The sequence below is a fragment of the Neophocaena asiaeorientalis genome, unplaced genomic scaffold (genome assembly GCF_003031525.2).
Source record: "Neophocaena asiaeorientalis asiaeorientalis breed wild unplaced genomic scaffold, Neophocaena_asiaeorientalis_V1.1 scaffold59, whole genome shotgun sequence".
NCBI lineage: Eukaryota > Metazoa > Chordata > Mammalia > Artiodactyla > Phocoenidae > Neophocaena > Neophocaena asiaeorientalis.
In genome coordinates this window covers 8121188-8132657 of record NW_020174268.1, presented here as the reverse complement: position 1 = coordinate 8132657, position 11470 = coordinate 8121188, and positions in this window count along the sequence as shown.

The following is an 11470-nucleotide window of genomic DNA, read 5'->3' as shown; positions in this document are numbered from 1 at the left end:
TAGTTTGGCTGAAAATTGGGGAAGCAGCTTTGGGGACTGAGGTGTGAAAACCAATAGACAAGGTGAATTGAAAGTCCATCCCACATTGAACTCCTTCATTAACCACTTTAATCAAAGAATAGTCAGGGCTAGAAGATTCAAGCCTGTACTGACTGGTAGGGGTTTCTAAAATTCGAATTGATTGAGAACAATTAAAAATGAGAAGCAGAAAAACTTCACACCCATTAGGATGGCTATCTTAAAAAAAAAACAAAAAACAAAACCCAGAAAATTACAAATGTTGACATGGGTGTGGAGAAATTGGAATCTTGTGCATTGCTCATGGGAATATGAAATGGTACAGCTGCTATGGAAAACAGTATGGTGGTTCCTCAAAAAATTAAACATAGAATTACTACATAATCCAGCAATTCTAAGTACATACCCAAAAGAATTGAAAGTAGGGCCTTGGACAGATATTTGTATACCCATGTTCATAGCAGCAAAATGTTCTATATAGCCAAAAGATGGAAGCAACCCGAGTATCCATCGACAGATGAGTGGATAAACAAAATGTGGTCTATACATACAATTGAATATTATTCAGTTTTTAAAAGGAATGAAATTCTGAAACGTGTTACAACATGGATGAACCTTGAAATAAGCCAGACACAAACAAATATTGTATGATTCCATACTTCATATTTATTTGAGGTACATAATGTAGTCAAATTCATAGAAACAAAAAGTAGAATAGTAGTTACCAAGGGCGGGGAGGGGGGAGTAATGGGGAATTAGTGTTTAATGCATACAGTGTTTTAGTTTTGGATGGTAAAAAGTTCTGGAGATGGAGAGTGGTGATAGTTGCACAGCAATGAGATTGTACTTATTGCCACTGAATTATACACTTAAAATTGTTAAAACAGTAAATTTTATATTATGTATATTTTAGCAAAGTAAAAAAAAAAAAAAAACCCCTAGGATGAGAGACAGAAATAGAATGTATTTATCAGTTTTGGAATTACTGAAGTATAGAGAAAATCTACATATTGCATATGGTAGCCAAAATGAACTTCAAGACATCTAATAACAAAGGAGTTCTTCATTTTAGTATATGGAATTTCTTGAATGCTGATCTCAGGCTAAAGTCCATACTCACTGGAGAAAGACCTGCACAGCATTAAATCAGTGGTCCATCCCAATGACTTTTAGGATCAGATAGGTTGTTCCCTATTTATGACAGTGGTCTCTGAAGCCTAGGTCTCCAGTTCTTAATTTCTATCAGAAGTCAGGAGAGAACCTCAAGGACAAAACTGGGGTCTATGACCACACACCAGCACACAATCAAGCTTGCATAGGAAAGAATCTGGGAGTCCAGAGTTGGCTCTGGTAGCCCTGTGTCAAACCACAGAGGGAAACTCAGTCACAGGAGCTCTGACTGGGGCAGTGTTCAGCTATTGTTGGCCACAATGTAAGGTAGTAATGTTGAGGTCACAACTTGGAGCCAGGGCTGGCACCTCCCAGGGACAGCATAGACTGGGTCCACAGGTTACAACCTGTCCTTTGTACCTAAGCTACTTCTAAAAAATCTTATTGCTAGATAATTAACAGGCTTTCTTGTCATCTGCTATATATTAGGACAGTTTGGCTGTCCTACCAAACAATATTAAAGCATAAATTTAGACAGTTCAAGGCCAATACGGCAGCTTTAAAATAGCCAGACCCAAATTCTTTTCTTTTTCTTTTTTTTTTTTGTCTGTGTTGGGTCTTCGTTGCTGTGCACGGGCTTTCTCTAGTTGTGGTGAGCGGGGGCTACTCTTTGTTGTGGTGTGTGGGCTTCTCATTGCAGTGGCTTCTCTTGTTGTGGAGCACGGGCCCTAGACCACGCAGGCTTCAGTAGTTGTGGCTCGAGGGCTGTAGAGCCCAGGCTCAGTAGTTGTGGTGCACGGGCTTAGTTGCTCCGTGGCATGTGGGATCTTCCCGTACCAGGGATCGAACCCGTGTCCCCTGCATTGGCAGGCGGATTCTTAACCACTGCGCCACCAGGGAAGTCCCCAGACCCAAGTTTTGCTGTCTTATTTTCTCTACTATCTTAGGGTGTGGTCCTTATCAAGATCCAAGATGTCTATTTAGCAGCAAAATGGAGAAGAGGGGTTGGAAGACATGCTTTTTTTGTTTAAAGTTACAGCCCCAAAGTTACATACATCCCTCTGCTGCCATCCCAAGAAAACAGAACACTCAGATGCCAAGGAAGCTGGGTGATAGAATCAATTCTGATTGTCTGTGTGTCCAACTAAAATCACGGCGTTCACTTACTGAAGTAAAAAAGTTGGACCTCCCAGACCTGATCATTCCATCTCCTTAAAATATTGGTGATTGCTTGCACTCTACCATCCAGGTAGATGCCCTGGATCTTGAGTATTGAGCCCAATCAGCAATCTCTGTCTTGGACGGATCTTTTGGTCGTGGGTCTGCCTTACACTTATATCCTCATGGGCTCTTTCTTAGAATCACAGATTGGTTATGCTCTGAGATTCAGTTACGACCTAACCCTGCAGATCTGTCTTCATTCTTGAGCTTGATAGGACATCATATGGCTCATTTCATTGCCACACAAGCCTTCCCTGGAGATCAGCAGAATTAAGTACAATTTTTACACTCTGCTATGTGTTTTGCAATGAGCATGTATATTCCCTATACATCAGTAAGAAAATTACTGTCCTTATTTTACCATGAGGTAATAGAGGCTCAGAGATGTTAAGTAGCTTTCCCTAGCAAACTCAGTGGCAGAAGTGGGATAGCATACTTTCTTATAGAGAAATTATGCAACTGGAGGGTTTTGAGCAGAGTTGTGTCGGGATGTGACTTCCATTTTAAAAACGCCACTCTGCCGTGTCCAGGAGAGTGAGGTGGGGGAAGGGTGGAAGCATGGACAGCAGTGAGGAGGCCACTACCACAGTGCAGGAAGAGTTGGTGGTGGCTCGGACCAGGATGGAAGCAGAGAGAGTGGGGTGAGAGTTTGGACGTTATTTGAAAAATAGACCCGATTTGTTGATGGTTTGAGTGTGATATGTAAGGGGGAAAATGTGAATTTGACGGTAGAATTTTTGTATTTAAGTGGCAATATAGCTCTCAGAAACTAAGACTGGAGCGCAAGGGAGGGGATGACGCTGGAGACAGAGGTTTGAGAAACATTCACAGTAGTGCCAGTAAGATGACTTTAAGGAGTCTCCAAAAAGCGTGTGTGTGTGTGTGATGTGAGTGTGTAGCCAGAGAACGTAACGGAGGCTGTTAGACCTTTAGCGATGTGAAGGTTTAAAGGGCAGGAAGATGAACCAAGAAAGATACAGGGGAAATGGGATAGTTGTCATCAATTCCAGATCACTAGATTTTGTACTTTGTGACTCAGTCTTTGAAAGAGAATGAATCAACATAGTACTATTATTGCTATTTTTGGAAGTTTCCTACTAATGGTGCTAATACTCAATTCTATTTTTGATTAAAGCACTTGATTATTTTAACCATTGAATAAAACATCTGACAGTTGACAGAACTTTGATTTGAAAAATTGGAAGGGCGATTGGTATACTTTTATCTTTTTAGTCCTTTTTGTTTCAGGCTGCTTAATTTGTACTTATGAAAAATGTGTTACATCCACCTGTGATGAGCTATTCTGTTCTTCCCACAGGCACTAACCTCATTCTTGTTTGGATTCAGTATTTTTTTTTTATGTATAAAACACTAGGATTAATTTAATGCTCACTTTTGGGCTTATAAATCCTTAATAGAAATAAAACTGGCTTTCAATGGCTTTTCTTTTACATGTTCAAAAGACTCTGAATTATAGTTTAAAATGAGTGTTACATAAGAAAGACCCTTTTATGCAAACAGCAAATCCAAGATTTAGCTGCTGAGTGAGAAGTCTTCTCTTTTATATAAAGAAGCATTTAACTATTCAGAATGTTAGGAGTCTGCATTGATAGGCTCAAGGCTTGCAGGCCACATGAAAGTGTAGTGTGTTCCACAAATATCCTCCAAGTTGACTGTGATCTGGATTTGATTTTTCCTCGTGGTCCTAGGTCAGTAATAATCTCTCCGTGGTTGCATCTCATCAGCCATCATCACCACTGTACAAACTCACGGTGATAATTTGATCAGACCTCCTCTGCATGCCTTCACCCTGTAAAGTATCCGCTTACACTCTTCCTATTTTACAGCCCACACAAATTTTCTTCCACCTGAGAATGCTTCCCACTCTTACTGTTAATCTTCTCCTACTGCTTTGTCTGAACATATTTAGTGACTGAAAGTGTGCTTCCATTATGACTGTCATCATCCAGAAATATCTTCTAATACATAATGGATTCCATACTGAGAATTTTTAAATTTAGGAGATGAAGATTTCAAAAACTGTATTTATATTGATACATTCTCTTAACAGTTCTGATTAACATAAAATGAAGGACCTGAGTGAACTTGTAATAGCCATAGCCAACATTGAGAGCTTACCATATGTCAAGCACTTTATATATTTTAACTTGTTTAATCCATGCAACAAAATTCTGTGGGGCAGACATTACCAGCATGTCCATTTTACAGATGGGGCAACTGAGTCTTAGACCACTTAGTTAACATGGCCAAGGTCATACAGCCAGAAATGGGATTTGAACTCAAGCTGTATGGCTCCACAGTCCACATAGAGTGTCTACACTACCCTGTCTCTGTACTTCTTCACAGGGAACACTCCATTCTTGCAGGATGTTTCATATCCCTAGCTTCTGGCCCTGAATGTCAGTAGCTCACTGCCTGGCACATCCTCCATCACTGAGAAATCAGAAGCGCCCTCATCCATCTCCAAATGCTTCCCAGTTCAGTTTCTCCGCTTGAGAATCACCAGGGGGAAAGTCTGTATAAAATACATACATATATACTCTCTCTCTCCATATATCATCTGTCTATCTATCTCACAGCTTTTCTAAAAGTTTCAAATGTTTTTATAAATTTATAACTTTAAAAAACTTTTGTTACTTTAAAAACACACAGCAACACAACTGATAGGGAAAGAAAAGGATCAGGTGATGAAAATGAGATAATTCTGTAGGTGTGTTTGTAATGCTCCTCTTTATTACTTGTGAATAAACAATTTTGAGGCTAAAATGTCTTGGATAGTTTGAAAGTAATTATTAAGTAAGATAAACTCTACTGTTTACCTGTCTGCCTAGCAAACGTTTTTTTTTTTTTTTTTACAGTGCAAAGGTAAACTTGACTTCAGCCTGGGCCGAATCTCAGAGTCACACATCTGAAAGTCAGGAGTTTTTCCATGTTTATTTTTGGCTGTCATATTCAGACCATCGGGCTTGTTGCCCTTTTACCGGCACCAACCCTTTCTCAGGGAAACCATAACAAGTACAAATATTTAGTAGAATAAAAAGGAATTTGGGGGTTTTGTATTTTCGAAGCTATGCTAGGTCCACTTCACTAGACTTTGCCCATTGGAGCTAAATCTCCAAGGTCATCACATAATTGGATCACCTTACAAGGCTGCAATGTGGACTTTGAACTCCATTTTTAAATGACTGCTTTCACAAGGATGTTATGACAATGCTCTGAGCTATGTAGGAAGAGGAATACATTTACTTAAGGAGGAAAAAGGGTCAATGATAGGTCGTATCCTGAAATAGATATGCCTAGAATTCCTCACCCCCACCCCGGTTTGGTTCACTTATTAAAATAGCCTACTAGTCTTAAACAAAATATTGTATCATCTTATCAGCATCTTAGGTGGTGTCAATACCAGGTAACAATGTTAGGTCTTGTTCCTACCCTCTATTGCCTGTTACATATCTGTTTTACAACAATGCTGCCAGAGCTTGAACAACACAGTAGATGAGATACCTTGATGTCCCTGAGGACCTAAGATTTAGGCCTTTTATTATTAGAACTATTTAATGATGATGTAGAGATTTAAAATAAGAATTTCCTTTTGACAGCTGTGAAGTGACTGACAAACCTACATACCCTGGTATAGCAAAGTGTGGAAATATGTATCATAATTCAGACACAATGAAAGCAACTCACAAAAAGTGTTCTGGTAGTTTCTTGAAATCTGATTCACTGAAATTGCCTTAAAAATATTTTTATACCCCAGAAAGTAAGGCAGAACATACTTTAAAAAGGAGTTTATCCATAGTATGAGTATGTGTTTTTATTTCATTTAAAAATCGACTGTGCCAAACATTTTTACTTAACCTTTGCCCTTTTCTTGAGTGAGGGTTAGAGATGGTTAAGAGGAATAGGGCATTGCTGGCACTTTCCAGGCCCTTTTTGTGAAGGAAGATGGCAGTCTGCAACTGGAATTTCTGGTGGCTTCCTGGCAGGACAGTTTGCTAGTCCCGATCTGTGGAAAGGAACAAACTGCTGGATCTGAGTAACTAATAGGTTTCAGAATTCTTTATGAAAGTGAAAATGGTACTCCTTAAAGTATAAAAGGATCTTCTTGGATGCATTAGTGAGAAAAATGAAGTGCACTTTTACTTAAAAATTTTTTTATCTGCAAAAGATCCAATGGATTAAAGGGAGGCTTGCATTTTATTTCAGTTCTTTACAAAAGACATTGAAAATATCTTTTCAATATTGCTATTGTTATGCCTAAGCAAATTCTCTTTCACAAGTGAGACTGACTTCCAGTGGTGACAGTTTTGCCAATGAAATAATAATGCTGACACAAGTACTATAGGTAAGTGCAGGATATATGCTGAATTAAAGTTGGGAAGAGCTGGAATTAGACTAAAAGAAATAATTTAAAGAAAGCAAAGACTTCCTATAAAACAGGCTTAACTGTAGATGATGGGATAAATCTAAGCAAAGGGAAAAATAAGCAAGAAAAAGTTCAAAAGAAAAAAGTATGTACATGCTTCCTGGTGGAATAAGGCAATTAAAAGCTGCAATTTAAAGGTTATATATAAAATTAATATATAAAATTAATTGGATAACTGAATCAAGTATTTTGGTAATTATAGAGAAAAAAGACGAATCTTGCAATCCAGGGGAAGTTTGAGTTCAAACTTCATAAACTGGTTAAATTCATCATCTAATTGTTCATTTCTTCATATTACATTGCTTGTATTGTCTTGGGTTGTATTTTGAAAAGCGAACCAGAACCAAAATTACATTTCACAGATCTGAACATTAAAACCACAATACGTGAATTAACATCAAAGGTCACAAAATTGCTACATGAAAAACTTAGAGGCTAAGTCATATTCATGAGACAATCACATGTTTAGGGCATGGAGTAGAGGATCCAACATAGGCTGTAGAGTTTGATCAGCATTTGACTTACAGCTCTGCAGTCCCTGTTCAGGACACTTAGGCTCTCTGATGCCTCCTTTCCATGTGATTCCCCTTACTGGAGAAATAACTAAGTACTCAGAGTTGTTACAAAGATTGAGAGATGACAAGTATTTGTAAAACACTAAGCATAATGACTCCTAGGTAGACTTTTAAAATGGCTACATTCCCTTTCTTTTATTACACATACGCATACCCCTTTCATATTGAATTAATTTTAGAGAAAATATTTAGACAGAGGTTTTATGTGAAGTTTTTTGTTTGTTTGTTTTGCCTACTCATTTCAAAGCGATTTATATCATAAAAGTCCAGTATAACACAACATTGGATTGTGCTTCAGCTTTTTGTTTTATCATGGGATTGACTGGTCCATGGTAAACTACACGTATGAGGCAGATGTTAGCTCTAGGTATTTTTACATCTATGAAATTCTCCAAGTATTTTTTATTTTTCTATGTGAAAATGGTTAATTTTCTTATAAAATACATATTTGCCTTTTTTCTTCTTGTTGCTTCACAAAATCAAGTACCTTATATAAACCTTCTGGGATTGCCATTCCAGTGGCAATGCCTATAGCAAACCAGAAATTGTTGGAACTGAAACCAGAAACCCAATGATCTCCACAGATACATCTTTTTAAAGTCAAGATCTCTATTTAACAATAATATGTATGAATATGTATGTCTGTACGAATAGTACAAATAAATACTTGTTGTAAAATTTTAATGGTCCAACAGATGTTATTTTCTCAACATGTCACCAATGTGAACATGCTTTACTTATGATAAAATATATTTTTAATGATAATTAAGTACAATAAACAAATATTTTCCAACTCATGAAACATAAGAGAGAAAAAGGTCATTTATATTTAAAACTTTTGAGACTAGAGTGCATATTCATAAACTATTGACCAGTGTCCAGAATGATAATCTGGTAAATCCAATGAGTTTTTAAAAGTTGCCATGCCAATATTTTAGTGCCAAATGGAAGTTCAGTAAAAATGTGCTTTGATACTAAAAATTATGTTATTACCATATTGGATTCTTTACATGCATGAAAACATTACTACATTTCTTCATAATTACTATGGAAGAAATTTGGAGACATCACCACTAGTTTCATTTTTTTCTAACGATAACAGCTGCCAGTTTTTCAGCATCTACTATGAACCATGCTATTGATGCCACACACATGTTCTTCCTAATCTTGGCAACAGTCCTGCAGTGACAGAGATTGCAGGTTGCCTTCCTATCACATAGTGCAGCCGCCATTCAGGTGACAGTGGCCCTGTAACATAGTTGGTCAGTCAAATCTGAGAGGAAATTATTAGGATGGTTCCAGAAAATCTCTTTTCTAAGGAAAGCCAGCTCAGCTGACTTGCTTTTTTCTTCTCATCTCTTTTACCAAAGCAAACCTACAATACTTGAGGTGAAATAGCTTATTATCAGTTGACAAGCACACATTAAGACGGGCTGAACAAAAACCTGAGAAAGCCTCATGTTCTTAATGACATTATAAAACTTAAGAGTGGACAAATGAGGCCTGCCTGGACAGCCTAACACTGACACAGGTGATAAAAATAACCCTTATTTTTCAGGTTTCTTATTCACGGATGAATGCAACTCTCAACTGATTCACCTGCAAAGAAAATGTTGACCGTTCAGTCAGTATTTGGGGGGCGGGGGGGGGGGCAACCCAGCTGGTAGAAAATAGGACATAATTTGATACATAGGTATCAGAATCATTAGTGGTCTGATTTAAAAGTGCTTTGAGAATCTTAGATTTTAAGTGTTATATATTATGGGGAAGGTACAATTGTTAGGGGCTATTGAAATATTTCCCTTAATTTTATTTCAATATATTTTTACCTTGGACAAGTGTCTTTAACCCTGGACCTCAGTTTACTTATCTTTAATACAAGAGAATCACACTAGATTTGTCTCTAGGATTCCTTCCATTGGGAACTATTAGAATGCTGTACATATTGGCCTATAATGAAACAACAACTTGGCCCCCAAATGCATAATTCCTGGCAATCTTATGAATACTAGTGAGCCATAAATGTTTGCAATACAGATTTAATACACAGGAGTCACATTATAGACTTAGAGGAACAGTCTAAACAGACATGTAGTATTATTATACTCTGTATTGAGGTTTAACAGCAAAGTGCTGAATGGAATCACTAAAAGAACGTGGACTTGGCCTTGAATTTTGCTTTTCTAGACAGACTGTGCTTTTTTTTTTAGAAAAAAACAAAAGTGCTATACAAGTACAATGCAGAGCATAGTAAAAGCCCTCTTATCCAACATTGGTAGGTGATTGGTGGGCTGAAAAAGTCAACTAAGGCAGAGAAATTTAAAAAATGACACTACATACCTAAAGGTAAAATAACTTGAACTGCAAATGTACAGTCGACTCTTGAACAGGGATTTGAACTCCGCAGTTACACTTACATGCGCGTTTTATCAACAGTAAGTACTACTGTACTATATGATCCCCAGTTGGCTGAATTCATGGATTTTATTTTTTTTGGCTGCACCGTGCGGCATGTGGGATCTTAGTTCCCCGACCAGGGATCGAACCTGTGTCCACTGCGTTGGAAGCGTGGAGTCTTAACCACTGGACCCGCCAGGGAAGTTCCGAATTCATGGATTTGATGTGGATGGTGGATACCCAGGAACTACAAAAAATGGAGGACCAATTATAAATTATACTCAGATTTTCCACTGTGTGGTAGGTTGGCACTCCAACCCCGGCTTTGTTCAAGGGTCAACTGTATTTCATTTGTCAATCTTTTGAAATGCAAAATATTTATAGATTTTTACTTTTTTTTCTAGGCTTTTGTAGTTGTTTTGCTTACACCTAATTTGACAGCGATTTATTTAGTGACTTTGTTTCACGTTCCATTAATAAACATAGTACAAGTTCAGCTGGTATGAAGGGGCTTGGGGGAAAAATGCAACTGATTACACAAGCATGGAACTTGTAGTGGGTGAAGTTCACAATGATAGCAAAGGAAATTTTACTAGTTTGGGGCGTATATCACGACGTGGGCATGTTTTAAAGAGGGAATGAGGAGCATCACTTAATCTGGCAAATTAAGTGGATGTCATGAGTGCTCCTATGTGCCCGTCATCTGTGATAGATATTGCCTAATAAGATGTAAAGGTATTTTACTCACTGCTTTAGAACACTAGTGTTTGGAGACTAGCGAACTGAATATTAAAATGATATTCTTACTAACATCTTAGAAGCTCTCACCCCATTATCCTTCCCACTATGTTCTTATGAGCAAATTCCTCCCTTATACTATATTTTGTTGATTGGCTCCCTTATGTTTTCCTCTGTGTCTGAGGCTCTGCCTTGTTTTTGTTCCAAGTATCCCAGTTCCTACGTCTGCACAGGGATTAGAGCCCTAGCCCTAAGTCCCAATTCCCACGGATGGGTCAACGACAACTCCTGTCAGGCTTGCCCTGGATTATGCCTCTGGATTCAGATCCGGGTTCTAAGTCTATTCTGCTTTGTGGCCTTGGACTATGTTAATCAATATTACTTGTTCTCCATTTCCTTTTCTGAAAAAGAAAGAACACTTAGCTTGCAGGTTTGTCAGAAGATTAAATGATCATGGGAAGCTCTAGCAGAGTGCCTGGCACAAGTAGGTGATGTAGTACATGTTTTCTGACCATTCCCTTGATTTCATATTTCTGACTCAGAGTTCTGACCACCTACAGGTATGCTTGTTGAATGTCCTAGAGGTTGACCACCTGCCAGCCGGGATTTTTGCCCATGAAGCGCTCAGAAGGTCTGCTTGCTTGTCCATACTATCCCCTAGCAGCCACTAAAGAGGTTTCCCTGGAGCATTTAGCTTGGTTGGCTTGGGCAGCCATCCATTTCCCCTTGCTCCCTCGGACGCATTCTCTCCACCTCTGAATCTCTCTATAATTGATTTTGTCATTCACCATAGATTACACATCTGCCCTATACTGGCATATTAGTCAGGGTTCTCCAGAGAAACAGAACAAATAGAAACAGAGGAACAGAACATAGAACATACATATATATACATATGTACATATATATACACATACATATATGTGTGTATGTATGTATATATATATATATATATATATATATA